Source organism: Malania oleifera, chromosome 9, assembly GCF_029873635.1.
Source record: "Malania oleifera isolate guangnan ecotype guangnan chromosome 9, ASM2987363v1, whole genome shotgun sequence".
NCBI classification, from domain to species: Eukaryota; Viridiplantae; Streptophyta; class Magnoliopsida; order Santalales; family Ximeniaceae; genus Malania; species Malania oleifera.
In genome coordinates, this window is record NC_080425.1 from 8512327 (window position 1) to 8524877 (window position 12551).

A 12551-nucleotide genomic window follows, 5' to 3' on the forward strand; every position below is an offset into this window, starting at 1 on the left:
AGATGAAGTTAAGAAAACCAGAATGTTCGAGTGGGGTTTGAGACGAGATATATACAAGCAGGTGTCAGTACTGAAGATGCGGGGTTTCTCTAAGTTGGTTGATAGAGCTACAGTAGTAGAGGAGAGTGAGAAGATAGATGTAGGAGTACCGAGCCAAAGGAAGAGGCCCACGCCACCGGGTTTCCTAGTAGGTCCCAGCCGAGGCCCATGGAGAGGAGATCGATATAGAGGAGGCCAGAGGCAAATGATGGGGCACAGTAGTGTTTAGGGTGGGCAGATTATTCCTATCTATCCTAGATGTGGCCGGAGGCACCCAGGTGAATGTTGGTTGGGAGAGAATGTCTACTATTGGTGCGGGAGATTTGGCCACATGGCACGATCATGTCGAGGACTACCGATCCTAGCAGCAGCTTGTAGACCACTTCGAGGTGGTTACTAGGCGCCCCGTGGGGGCAACAGAGGAACATAGCACCGACGAGGGTTTATGCATTGACGCCAGAAGATGCTGAGACTGTTGGAGACGTCGTGACAAGTATCCTTATTGTTTTACCATATAAAGTTGTTATTTTATTTGACATAGGGGCCACCTATTCCTTTGTATTGGCGGGGTATGTTAAAGTAACTGGGGTAGAGGCACAGTTGTTATACGTTGAGTTGTCTGTAGCCATGCCAACGGGATCTATTGTGAGGTGTAGGAAGGTACTTAGGAAATTTCCAGTGGACATTCAGGGGAAAGTACTACCAGCTAATCTCATGATATTAGATATGCAGGAGTTTGATGTAATACTAGGAATGGATTGGCTAGCAGCCAATCACGCCAGCATAGAATGCTATTAGAAAGAAGTGATTTTCAAACCTCCAGGTGAGTAAGAATACATATTTGTGGGTTCACGTGTGCGTGCCTCGCCACAGCTAGTGTTAGCTATTCAAGCGAGGAGACTGATTTAGGGTGGATGCTAGGGATATGTAGCTTACATAAAAGAGCTGCTGAAGGATGAATTGAAACAGACTGATATTTTACTAGTCAAAGAATTTCTAGATATTTTTCTAGAGGAATTACCTAGTTTACCACTAAATCAGGAGATCGAATTCACCATGGATTTGCTACCAGGGTCAGCACCAATATCTAAAGTGTCATATAGAATGGCTCCAGCCGAATTCAAGTAATTGAAAGATCAGTTGCTGGATAAGGGGTTTATCAGGTCCAGTGTGTCACCTTGGGGAGCCCCAATTCTATTTGTGAAAAATAAATATGGGATCATGAGGATGTGCATAGATTATAGGGAAATAAATAAACTAACAATCAAGAATAAATATCCTCTTCCCATAATTGACAATTTATTTTAACAAGAAAGGATCTTTATTCAACATATTTTTCAGGAAATTTACTTATTTAAGAATTGGTCATTGAGGCAAAGTTGTCAGAGCAATTACCTTTGGTTCTTCAGAAGCATCAACATTAAAATTTTTACCTGATTCTTTGAAAATTAAACTCTCACCAGTTTGCTTACCCTCTTTATCGGGTGTACCCATCACCTTACCACTACAGGGATTTGCTTCAGCATTGCACTCCTTGACATTTAGTCCAATAAGGAATGATGGTTCAACGACTGTCAATCTCTGAAGGTAAGGTACCATAGGTTGGTACTCCTTACTAGTCTCGTTCTCCACGTTAACTGACTTCTTCAATTCTGGGCTTGCTTACTTTGATTTTTCTTTGATCTCATCTATCTTAGTTGTAACTTCAGGTGTCGGGACAACTGTTGGTCTATCAATGAGTATCTTAGGTTGGGGAACTTATTTTTCACTTCTCGAAGTAATAACGACCTCTGCTATCGCAAAAGAAACATTATGTATTTGTTGTTGTTGGTGCTGGTATTCTTAAGGATTAGGCTGAGGTTCTATTAGAAATTCCCCTTTTTCTAAGATATTCAACTGCGTGCTCATCTCATTAATGGTGTCCCTAAATTCATTTATGGCTTAAATGTACTGATTGTTAGTTGTGATTTGAATCTGCATGAACTACTGGAAAGCATCCTCAAGATACTTCTCCGGTGGACCAAGTGTTGCATTAGATTGAAATCCTGAAGGTGCATAGCTTTGAGAGATCTGTTGTGGCTGATACTGATGCTGAAGGGCAACCTGACGATATAACGGCTGATAAGAGGGGGCATAGGACTGGAAAGGTTGATTCCAAAGTTGCTTTGTACTATTTTCCTTTTCCATCTCCATAGCCTCCACTCTTCTGGTGAGTTCAGCCAGACGTGCTTCAACACAAAAATCATCTTTCAGTTCATTCCACTCTCCACCATGTATTGCTCTCAGTGGTTGAGTTGCAATCGGTCTTTTTTCAATCCTAGTGTTCCACTGCAGAGCATAGTCAACTAAAAGATCTAAAAAATCCAATGCCTTATCAAGCTCCTTGTCGAAGAAATATCCTAAACACATAGTATGAATGAACTGCTTCGATTCAGGAGTCAACGTAGTGTAGAAATAGTTGACCAGGTGCCATGATTCAAATCCATGGTGAGGACACATGTTAACCAGACCTCTAAATATCTCCAAGCTTTCATGAAATGTCTCATCAACTCCTTGCATGAATCGACTGATCTGTTCTGCAAAAATTGAGTTCTTTGTAAGGGAAAAAATTTATGCAGAAATTTGTTTTGCATATCAGCCCAACTAGAGATAGAATTAGGCCGAAGAGAATTAAACCACATCTTAGCCTTGTCTTTCAATGAAAAAAGAAATAGACGCAATCTAATTGCCTGATTAGTAGCATCCTCATCTATGAATGTAACACATGCAAGCTCTAAATCAATTAAATACTGATATGAATTTTCACACTCCATCCCACAAAATTGAGGTATCACAGATATCATTCCAGACTTAATGTTAAATTTCTGTGCATTCTCAAGCAATATGATGCAAGATGGTTATGTGGTTCATGTGGACTACAAAAAATCCATAAGCGTGCGTGGTGCAGGTGCAGCCATATTTTTTTTTTTTTCAAAAATCAATTTTTTTTCTTTTTTTTTTCTTTTTATTTTTTATGAGAAAAATTAAAATAATGGGAAAAACACTAATTTGGAACTAAAACTGACATTCTCCGGCAACGGCGCCAAAAACTTGACTCACTCTAAAAATAAGCAGCGCAAAGGCCATCCCAAGTATAGAAGTTCTGTCATGCAATATTTAGCCCAAAACTTGAGGTATATGTAATGTGTGTGACTCGTTACCCCTAGGATACCAGTGGACACCTACAGAACGGTCGTTTTGACTCAGTCTAACTGGTATACCCTAAAAAACACTAAAAAAGAATGGGTTTAATCGTCATATGTGAGGAGGAGTGTCGCGATCAAATATCCCACATATTGCAAGGCACAAACGCTAAATGTATGGAGTGGACTAGTCTAAAAAGGATCTAACCTATTTATGAGGTGTCGGGTCCTTCACCCTAGCATCTTCTCACCTATTCACCATGTCTAACCAAGACCACCCTAGGTCAACTTATTCACAAACTTGACATGAATACATATGAGACATTAAGTAGTTGAAGAATCTTCATACGTGAAGAACATGTGTCGTGTCCCTGACTTTTTTTGATATTTATGTGGAGCAAGTATTAGCCCTTCATTTCATGTGTATTTCTATTTTTATTATTCTTTCTTCTACTTATTCTTCAATTTTTGTCTTTTCATTGTCAATTAGAACAATCATTACACTTCTTTTATTATCTTCATACCACCAATGGAAATTAAGCTCGAACAGTAGTCCATGAACTAAGTCTATTTCTAGGGGTGGCTTAGCCTTCACATCTTGAGTAGGCTACAAGACCTAGGTTTCTATCTCCCCACTAGATATCATCGTTAGGCTAGCAAATCAAAAATAGAGACTAGTGTACAAAGAATTGTCTAGAAGAAAATAAAACTGAGTTTTATAAACTCTAATTTGATGTTAACACTGAAAATGATGATAAATAGCTCAAGGATACCTCACAAGGTGTCATAGTCGCCACGGGTGTTCTCTCAATGCTCACAAGGAACCCTAAGTGCAATGAATCACGTGAATGAGCCTCATGAGATTCCATGTAAATACCAGAGCTTATATAGGCAAATTAACACGAGTGTACTACCAATCAATTCTTCATGGAGTTACAAAATCATATAAAGAGAAACTGCACATAAATGACTCTAGTGTGTAATTCTTAGGTTATATGTAAGTATGTGAAGGGTATAAGTCAGTGTTAATCACGACATAAGTCAGTGTAATTCCTCAATACTCTTTCTTTCTTTCTTTATTTATTTTTATTTTTATTTTTATTAATTAATACAAAACCCAGTAAGTAGACGTGCACAGTGTCACGTGCAAATTCTCACCCCTCCAAACTAAAGTTGAACATTATCCTCAATGTGAAAACATAGGCAAAATAGAAAAACTGTGCACGGGTGAACAAACTAATAGAAGAAAAAATACAAAAAATCACTACCAATTAATGCAACAAAAAAAGAAAAAAAAGATGCAACTAAGAACAACTAAAAAAAATTAAAAAATTAAAAAAGAAAAATAATAAAATAGAAACGTCAGAGGACTCCCCTGCAAGACCTCTTTATTTGGATCGAAGGGATCGTGAGAGGTTTGAGCTGCTGTTCATTGACCATGAAGCTATTATCATTTGTTGGATCCACCAGTTCTACTGCGCCATGGGAATGAATGTGTTCAACGATGTACGAGCCACTCCTTCAGGACCTCAGTTTCTAGGGAAACAAATGTAATCTAGAGTTGCAGAGAAGATCTTGCTAATTTAGGAAAAGTTGTTTATCCTAAATTGTATGCAGCAACTTCTTCCGCTTCTTCACTAAGCGAGTCTTGTCATAAACTTTCCTCTTGGGTTCTTTAGCTCGCACACCTGCAACTTTCTCAAAGCTATGGCATTATCAAGTGAAAAGTTAATCTTTTTTATAACCCATGATGCATAATGCTGAATCTTAACAAGTACATAACATGCCTTACCGTAAATCAACTTGTAGGGAGTCATGCCTAAATTTTTCTTGAATGCAGTTTGATAGGCCCAAAGCACATCAACTAAATTCTCAAATCAGGCTTTTCGATTAGGACAAATCGTCTTCTCAAGTATGATCTTGATTTCTGCAAAGAACTGATGCTTATCCTGCATTATCCCATGTTCTGGCGTTTGATCGGTGGCAAGGTAGTTCACCATATCATCAAAACAAGGGCCACGTGACATGTCGGTAGTAGGATAGATGATGTTTAACATCTTTAGCACTTCTTTCTTTTTCACCTCCGTCATGGTTGGGTTCGGTCTCCATCACGCATCACGGACTGGTTTTGCATCTATCTTTGTGGATTGCCCTCTGATTCAAGTAACTCTCTAATCAAGGGAACTTTTTCATCAAATACCTCAAGTTGCTCAGGAGCTTCATTCTCAAATGAACCATCAGAATCAGATGCTGACAACAGTTCTAACATATCCAAATCATCTTCCACATCTACTGCGTGTACCTCTAAATCATCAAACCTATTCGGCATCTTATTAAACACGTTCATCTCCAATTTCATGTTTGCGAATATGCGCTTAAGTACTCTACTTAGAAAATTAATCAAGGCATTAGAAGTAGCAAGGAATGGTTGCCCAAGAATAATAGGTGCCTGGTAGATGTTGGAGACAGGCTGCTGAATATCCAAAACCACAAAATCCCCTAGATAATAAAATTTGTCAACTTGTACTAACATATCTTCAATAACGCCTCATGAAGCTTTTAGTGATCTATCTACCAACTGTAGCATTATAGGTGTTTTCTTCAACTCACCAAAACCCAACTGCTCGTATATTGAAAATGGGAGCAAGTTCACACTACTTCCCAAATCAAGTAAGGCTCTCCCAATACGAGATTTACCATTCATAATAGAAATAGTGGGGGAATCAGGATCTCTAAGCTTCTGAGGAGTCTAACTCTATATTAACGTACTAACTTGCTTGGTCAAGAAAGCCTTCTCCTTCATGTTCAATTTCCTTTTCACTGTGCATAGATCCTTTAGAAATTTTGCGTGCGCAAGAACTTGCTGTATGACATCCAAAAGTGGAATGTTGATCTTCACTTGTTTGAATATTTCTTGAATATCAATGTGATACCTATTCTTCTAACCAGATGTCAATCTCTAAGGATAGGGTACCACAGGTTGATACTCCTTAACGGTCTCATCCTCTTTATTATCTGACTTCTTTGAATCCGAGCTCGCTTCATTTGATTTTTCATTTCCCTCATCTATCTCGGTTGTCACTTGAGGTGTTGGAGCAACTGTTTGTCGATCAATGGGCATTTCAGGACGGGAAACTTCCTTTCCACTTCTCAAGGTAATAATTTCCTTGGCTGACTTAAAAGCATCCCCAGAAACATTATGCACTGGTTGTTGTTGCTGTCGATATACTTGGGGATCAGGCTGAGGTTGTGCTGGAAATTTTCCTTTTTTCTAAGGTATTCAACTGTGTGCTTATCTTATTCATGGTTTCTCTCAGTTCACTGATGGCTTGATTATTTTAATTGTTGGCCATGATGTGAATCTGCATTAACTGCTAGAAAGCATCCTCAAAAGACTTCTCCAGTGGAGCAGGTGCTACATTAAATTGAAATCTTGATAGCACACAGCCCTGAGGGATCTGCTGTGGCTGATACTGAGGTGGAAGAGTGTCTAGATAATATGTTGGTTCATAATTATTTCCACCAATGATTGCGCTGATAGGTTGTACTACCATGAGTGCCTGATCGTATCGTGTATTTCATTGTTGGACACTTTGAGCTAAGTAATCAAAGAATGATTGTGCCTTATCTAGTTCCTTGCAGAAGAGTTCTCCATTGCACATGGTCTAGACAAAGTGTTTGCAATCAGGAGTAAGAGTTGTATAGAAATTATTAACTAACCTCCATGATTCAAACCCGTGATGTGAACAAGTACTTAGCAGATCCTTGAACCTCTCCTAGCAAGCCTGAAAAATCTCGTCACCCTTTTGCATAAACTGAATGATTTGTTCCTACAAAAATTGAGTTTTATGTGAGGGACAAAACTTATGCAGAAATTTACACTCCTTATTTGCCCAATTAGAGATAGAGTGAGGCCTCAAAGAATTAAACCACATCTTCGCCCTATCCTTCAAAGAGGCAAGAAATAAACGAAATCTAGTACATTCATCAGTTCTAGCACGAGAGAAAAAAATATTGCAAGTCAACTCAAACTCTGTCAGGTGCCGATAAGGACACTCAAATTTCGTCCTGTAGAACTAAGGTATCAATGACGTCCTCCCGTGCTGCATCATGAAGTTATATTGACTTTTTGTGTCCAATCTTTACTTTCGATGCTGACAAAGCATATGTATCTTACTTGTGCACTAAGCTTATGAACAGGGTTAATTATTTGCACGCATGGATGGTAAAGATACAGTTGATGCCATAAGGAACTCAATGCTCACACCGTATGATGGCCTTCGGAGAAGCAAAATGAATGAAGACCTATTTTCATTTGTATTTGCATTCATTTTTATATTGGTCTGTAATAATTTATATCGGTCTGTAATAATCTCTGCATGTCATGCATGTAGGTATTTGTAAGTTCAACAAGACCGTAATTTGACCATAGGGACTGAATCGGTCGTCCGACACTAAATTTTTGGGATTATCTCAAGACGGCCTCAGTAAGACGCTAATATGACTTTAGGTCCCAACACTCACACATATATCATATAATTTATAGGAGTGTTAAAATGCACTTAAATTGAATATTATTAGGGAAATTAAAAGAGCTCGAGTGACCGAACCCCAGGAGTTCAAAACTCCTCGGGCGCCCGAACTGTTGTTGAAGTCAACAGTTGACTTAGACTCTCAGGTGACGAACTAAATTTGTGCATACCGTCCACAGGCGCCCAAACCACTTGAAAAAGGACATTTCACCAACTTGGGCTACCGAGATATTTAGTTCAAATTAAGCCCCAAGTGATCGAACACATGAGTTCGAGCTACCGAACCTATGGTCGGGCACCCGAAAAGTCCAAAGAAATGTTTCTAACTTTGATTTGGGCCACCAAATTGGGACTCGGGCTGCCGAACCTATTTAAAGGTCATTTATAACTATGTCTGTTCGGGCGACCGAACCACAGTTCAGCCACCTGAACCTCGCCGAGTTAAAAATGTTTTAACTGTGGTAAATACGGGTTATTTTGGGTTAATTACATTTAAACATTTTGGAACTTTTCTAAGAATACCCAATAGATCCCAAATGGTTATATTTTTTTACCTTACCTATAAATATAGGTTCATTTGTGAGGATTAGCAATCAATTAGAAAAATCATTAGCCAAGAATCCTCTCTATTCCAAAAATCCTACTTTGCTCAAATACCCTCAAATACTCATTCCTTTTATATATCTTGGTATTGTAAGAGCTTAGTGAGTGTGCTTGTAATTGCTAGATAGTGCTAAAACTCCCATTTGCTTGATCAATTTTTAATATTATTTTTGGGTAAGGTTTACGAGATAAACTAGCAAGCTTAGGATATTTGCATTGTTATTGCAAGTGTAACATAGCTTTGATTTTGTTGTGCAAAATATTTTTTACAAGCTAAAATATTTTTCAAACTACTCGTGTGCATATTTCATTGAAGGAAATCTTTTGAGTTAGTTTGAATATTTGACTAGCATCTTTGAAACTCTGATTGAACATTGAGATTTGATATAAACCTATTTCAAAGATACAACTTGCTTAGAAAACTCTTGAACATTATTGTGATCATATCTTGTTGAGTGTTATTTGCACATATATTCACATCACTGAGCTTACATTGCCTATATTGTTGATGTGTATGTGATTGTGCGTATTGGGTACATATCTGCTTTACGTAAAAGCATAATCATTGTATTGGTGTGAAAGATACTATTGTATTCCAGGCGTGGCCTAAGGGGGCTTGATTTAGCCTGGAAGGATCAGGTTGAGGTCAGCCCTATGAATTTAACCTAGGGCCTTCTCCGCCCCGCAAGGAGAATTTATAAAGGTTGAGATCAACCCTGTACTAATTGACCTAATTGTATTAGGTGCCGCTCCCGTTAAGTGAGCATTAGTGGAATCCTCGAATTTGCGAGCTAGAGGCGGGGACGTAGGCACAGTTGGCTGAACCCCGATAACATATTGTACGTGTTCTTTACATTTCCACAATTTATTTACTGCACGTGTATGTTTTATTGTGAATGATTGAGTTTATTTTTGTATAAACAGACCCTAGGTTGAGTAATACTGTTGATTTGGTTTAACCTAGGCGATAATTTTTAAATACCCAATTCACCCCCCTCCTTTTGGGAATACACCAAAGCTAACAAGTTAAGTTCGTCATTAGGTAAAACAGTGTAAGATGGTGCAGTGGTGCATGTAGGTTGCAATAAAATCCATAAGCGTGTGTGATGTTGGTGCAGCCATATTTTCTTCAAAGCTCAATTCCTTTTATTTTTTTTATTTTTTATTTTTTTTTCTTCATGAGAAAAATTAAACTAACAGGAAAAATAGTAGTTTGAAACTAAAACTGAGATTCCTCGGCAATGGCGTCAAAAACTTGACTCACTCGAAAAATGAGCAGGTTGGAAGTTATCCCAAGTATAGGAGTTTTGTCGTATAATATTTAGCCCAAAGGTTAGATAGTCTCCTTAAGGAATGCAGTTTAATCTCAAATTTTACGTAGTTCCAATCGGAAAGTGAGAAACAAAATGGCACTGAACACAGTTTAGATTCGGGTTTTTCAGGATGTTTGAGATTTCTTTTGATAAATTAAACGAACATGCAATTTAAATTCTAATTCCTAACACGCGTTGAATTTAACAATAAGAAACGGAAATCCTACATTAACAATTGAATAAGAATTGAAACACGCGTTGAACTTCGGAATAAAAACTAAAGACGATAACTTTCATACGTAATTAAAACATGCAATTCTAAAAACTAAACTAATCACAAATTTAAATAAAAACTAATTTTAATGCAATCAAGAACTTAAACAAAAATTCAAAATTTTAAGAACTAAGCAGTAAAAGGAAACATGGTAAAAAAATCGAACTTTAATAACATTAAACTTAAACTTAAAGAACCCCAACACAATTTAATTCTAAAACAAAAACAGCAAATTTAAATCCTCAAGAAAATATAGTTTTTTTTTTTAGTATTTTATTCTTTTTTTCTTTCAAGAAACTAAACTGAACTTTAATCAAATAACAATTAACTCGAGCAGAGATGATGTCTAAAGATAATAGTAATTAAGAGGGAAAGAAAATAAATAACTTTAATAATAACACCCAAACAAGGTTTAAAATTAAAACTTTAAAAGAAAGTCTAATTGAACTAACAATATTCAACCAAATAATAAAAAGGAAGAATAAATAAATAAAAGGAGAAGTTGTGGTGGAGAGAAGATAGCTAGCTGGCCGTGTGCTGAAGCAGGAGGGAGCCTCTCGGATTCTTGGGCTTGTAGGAGCCGTGGAGAGCAGCAACTTGATAGTAATGGCCTTCCGGTCTGGGAGGTACTTGAGCAGCCACAGCAGCAACAGAAGGAAGGGACTCGGGTTTGTGGCAGCTTCGAACAGCAAGGAGGGGTCACGGGTAGCAGCTGGGGGAAGAAGATGAGGAAGGAGCAGCAGCAACAGCAGCCAAAGGTAACAGCTACAGTAGGGAGGTCTCTCAGCTGGGATAGCAACAGTAGCGCAGGTAAGTCAGAAGGAGAAGGAGAGAAGGGAGAGAAGGATAGGGAGAGAATAAGGGAGAGAAAGAGAAGGGAAGCTGAGGGGCAGGGAAGAGAGGAAGAAAGAGAGAGACTGAGAGGGAAGAGCTATGAAGAGATAAGAAGAAGAGAAGGGGCTACCGGAAGGGGGGAAGATAGTGAGGGAGAAGCGAGTTAGAGAGAGTAAGGGAAAAAATAGAGGGGTGATGTATCTGAAAGGAGAAAAAAAGGATTATAATGGAGAATGGGAAGAAAGCCCTATGCCTAGTGCACGAAAGACCCGGCTGCATGGCCGAGTCACATCAACCCAAGTTATTTTTTTTCTTTTTTTTTTTCTTCTTTTTTTCTTCTTTTCTTGTTTTCCATTTTTCTTCTTTTTGCTTCTCAGTGAACGAGGGCAGTTTTGACCATCTTAGAGCTTGTATCTCTTAAAACTCAAAACATAAAAGTCGTAGATAATTTTCTCGGCTTTCCACATAATTTTGAATCGTCTCGATCAGAACTTGAACAAGAAAATTACGTGCATATTACGATGCAACGTCAATTTTAATTTCCAATAATTGCCCTGTGATAAAAAAATACCGAAAATTCATAAATTACTCAATAAAGCCCAAATATTATAAAAAAAACACAGTGTTAAAAAATTAAGAGTAATTAGGTATTTAATTAAAAACGTAAACCTCAATGCATAAATTAAATAGCCTAATTATGCAATTTAAGTGCGCAATCAGGTGTCTTATAGGGCCATCCCCCAATCCAGCCCTTCATATCAGGCATTCGTTGAGAGGCATCTCATTTTGCTGTCCCTCACACCAGCAAGCTCTCGAACTAAGGTCCCAAGGATCAGGGCGTTTTGCCTCGTCGTCCCCATTTGCCTTTCCTTACCTTTATCGGGGTGTTTCTTGTCACCATCGCCCATTTCCTTTCCTTTTATCGTAATTACTGAAACAAACATTAGTACTTTCACTATTTCCAATCAAGCATATGTCCATGTCAATTATCATTTCTGTAACTCAGTTTCAACCGTCACTTCCTTAATTTGGTATAAAAGTCACATTTTTGTACATACTTACATCATAGTATAAATTCACAATTTTGCACATATTCGTAACTCAGTATACTCACATCTCACAAATCAATGCAAAGTCTATCATACCATGAAACAGAATTAAACCGTCATTTTCACATGTTCATATCAAGCCTGTCATTTCATAATTAACAAAGTTAAACTGTTATATTCAAATACCCATATCGAACCTATCATTTCATAATTTCACAGTAATCCCGATATATATATATACATAAATCAGCATAGCAACATATACTCGCAGTATAATGTCGTAATAGTTCAACAGATCCATTTAAAACCTATTATTAACTTATCCCATGCCAGACGTTTTATTCAATAATTATAATTTCATAAAATACCCGAGAAATTTTCACAAACATATATCCAGTAAATTTAAATAAAAACGTGGGTATGATTAATTTCACCTATTCAATTTAATTCCATTATATCCCAAAAACCCGATATAATCAAATTCCTGCAGTTTAATTTAATCCCAAAAATATTCCCAAAAACCCAATCTGATCACATCCCTACAGTTTAATTTAATCCCAACAATATTCCCAAAATCATATACTCAAATTTAATTGGTTAAATTTTTAAAAATAGAAACCTGACATAATCTATTCCCCTTATCTTATCCTAGGAGTGGTGCCTACGACGCCCAAACCAGAAATTTCCCCGATTAACCCAGGGATATTTTCTGTTCTTCAATCGGC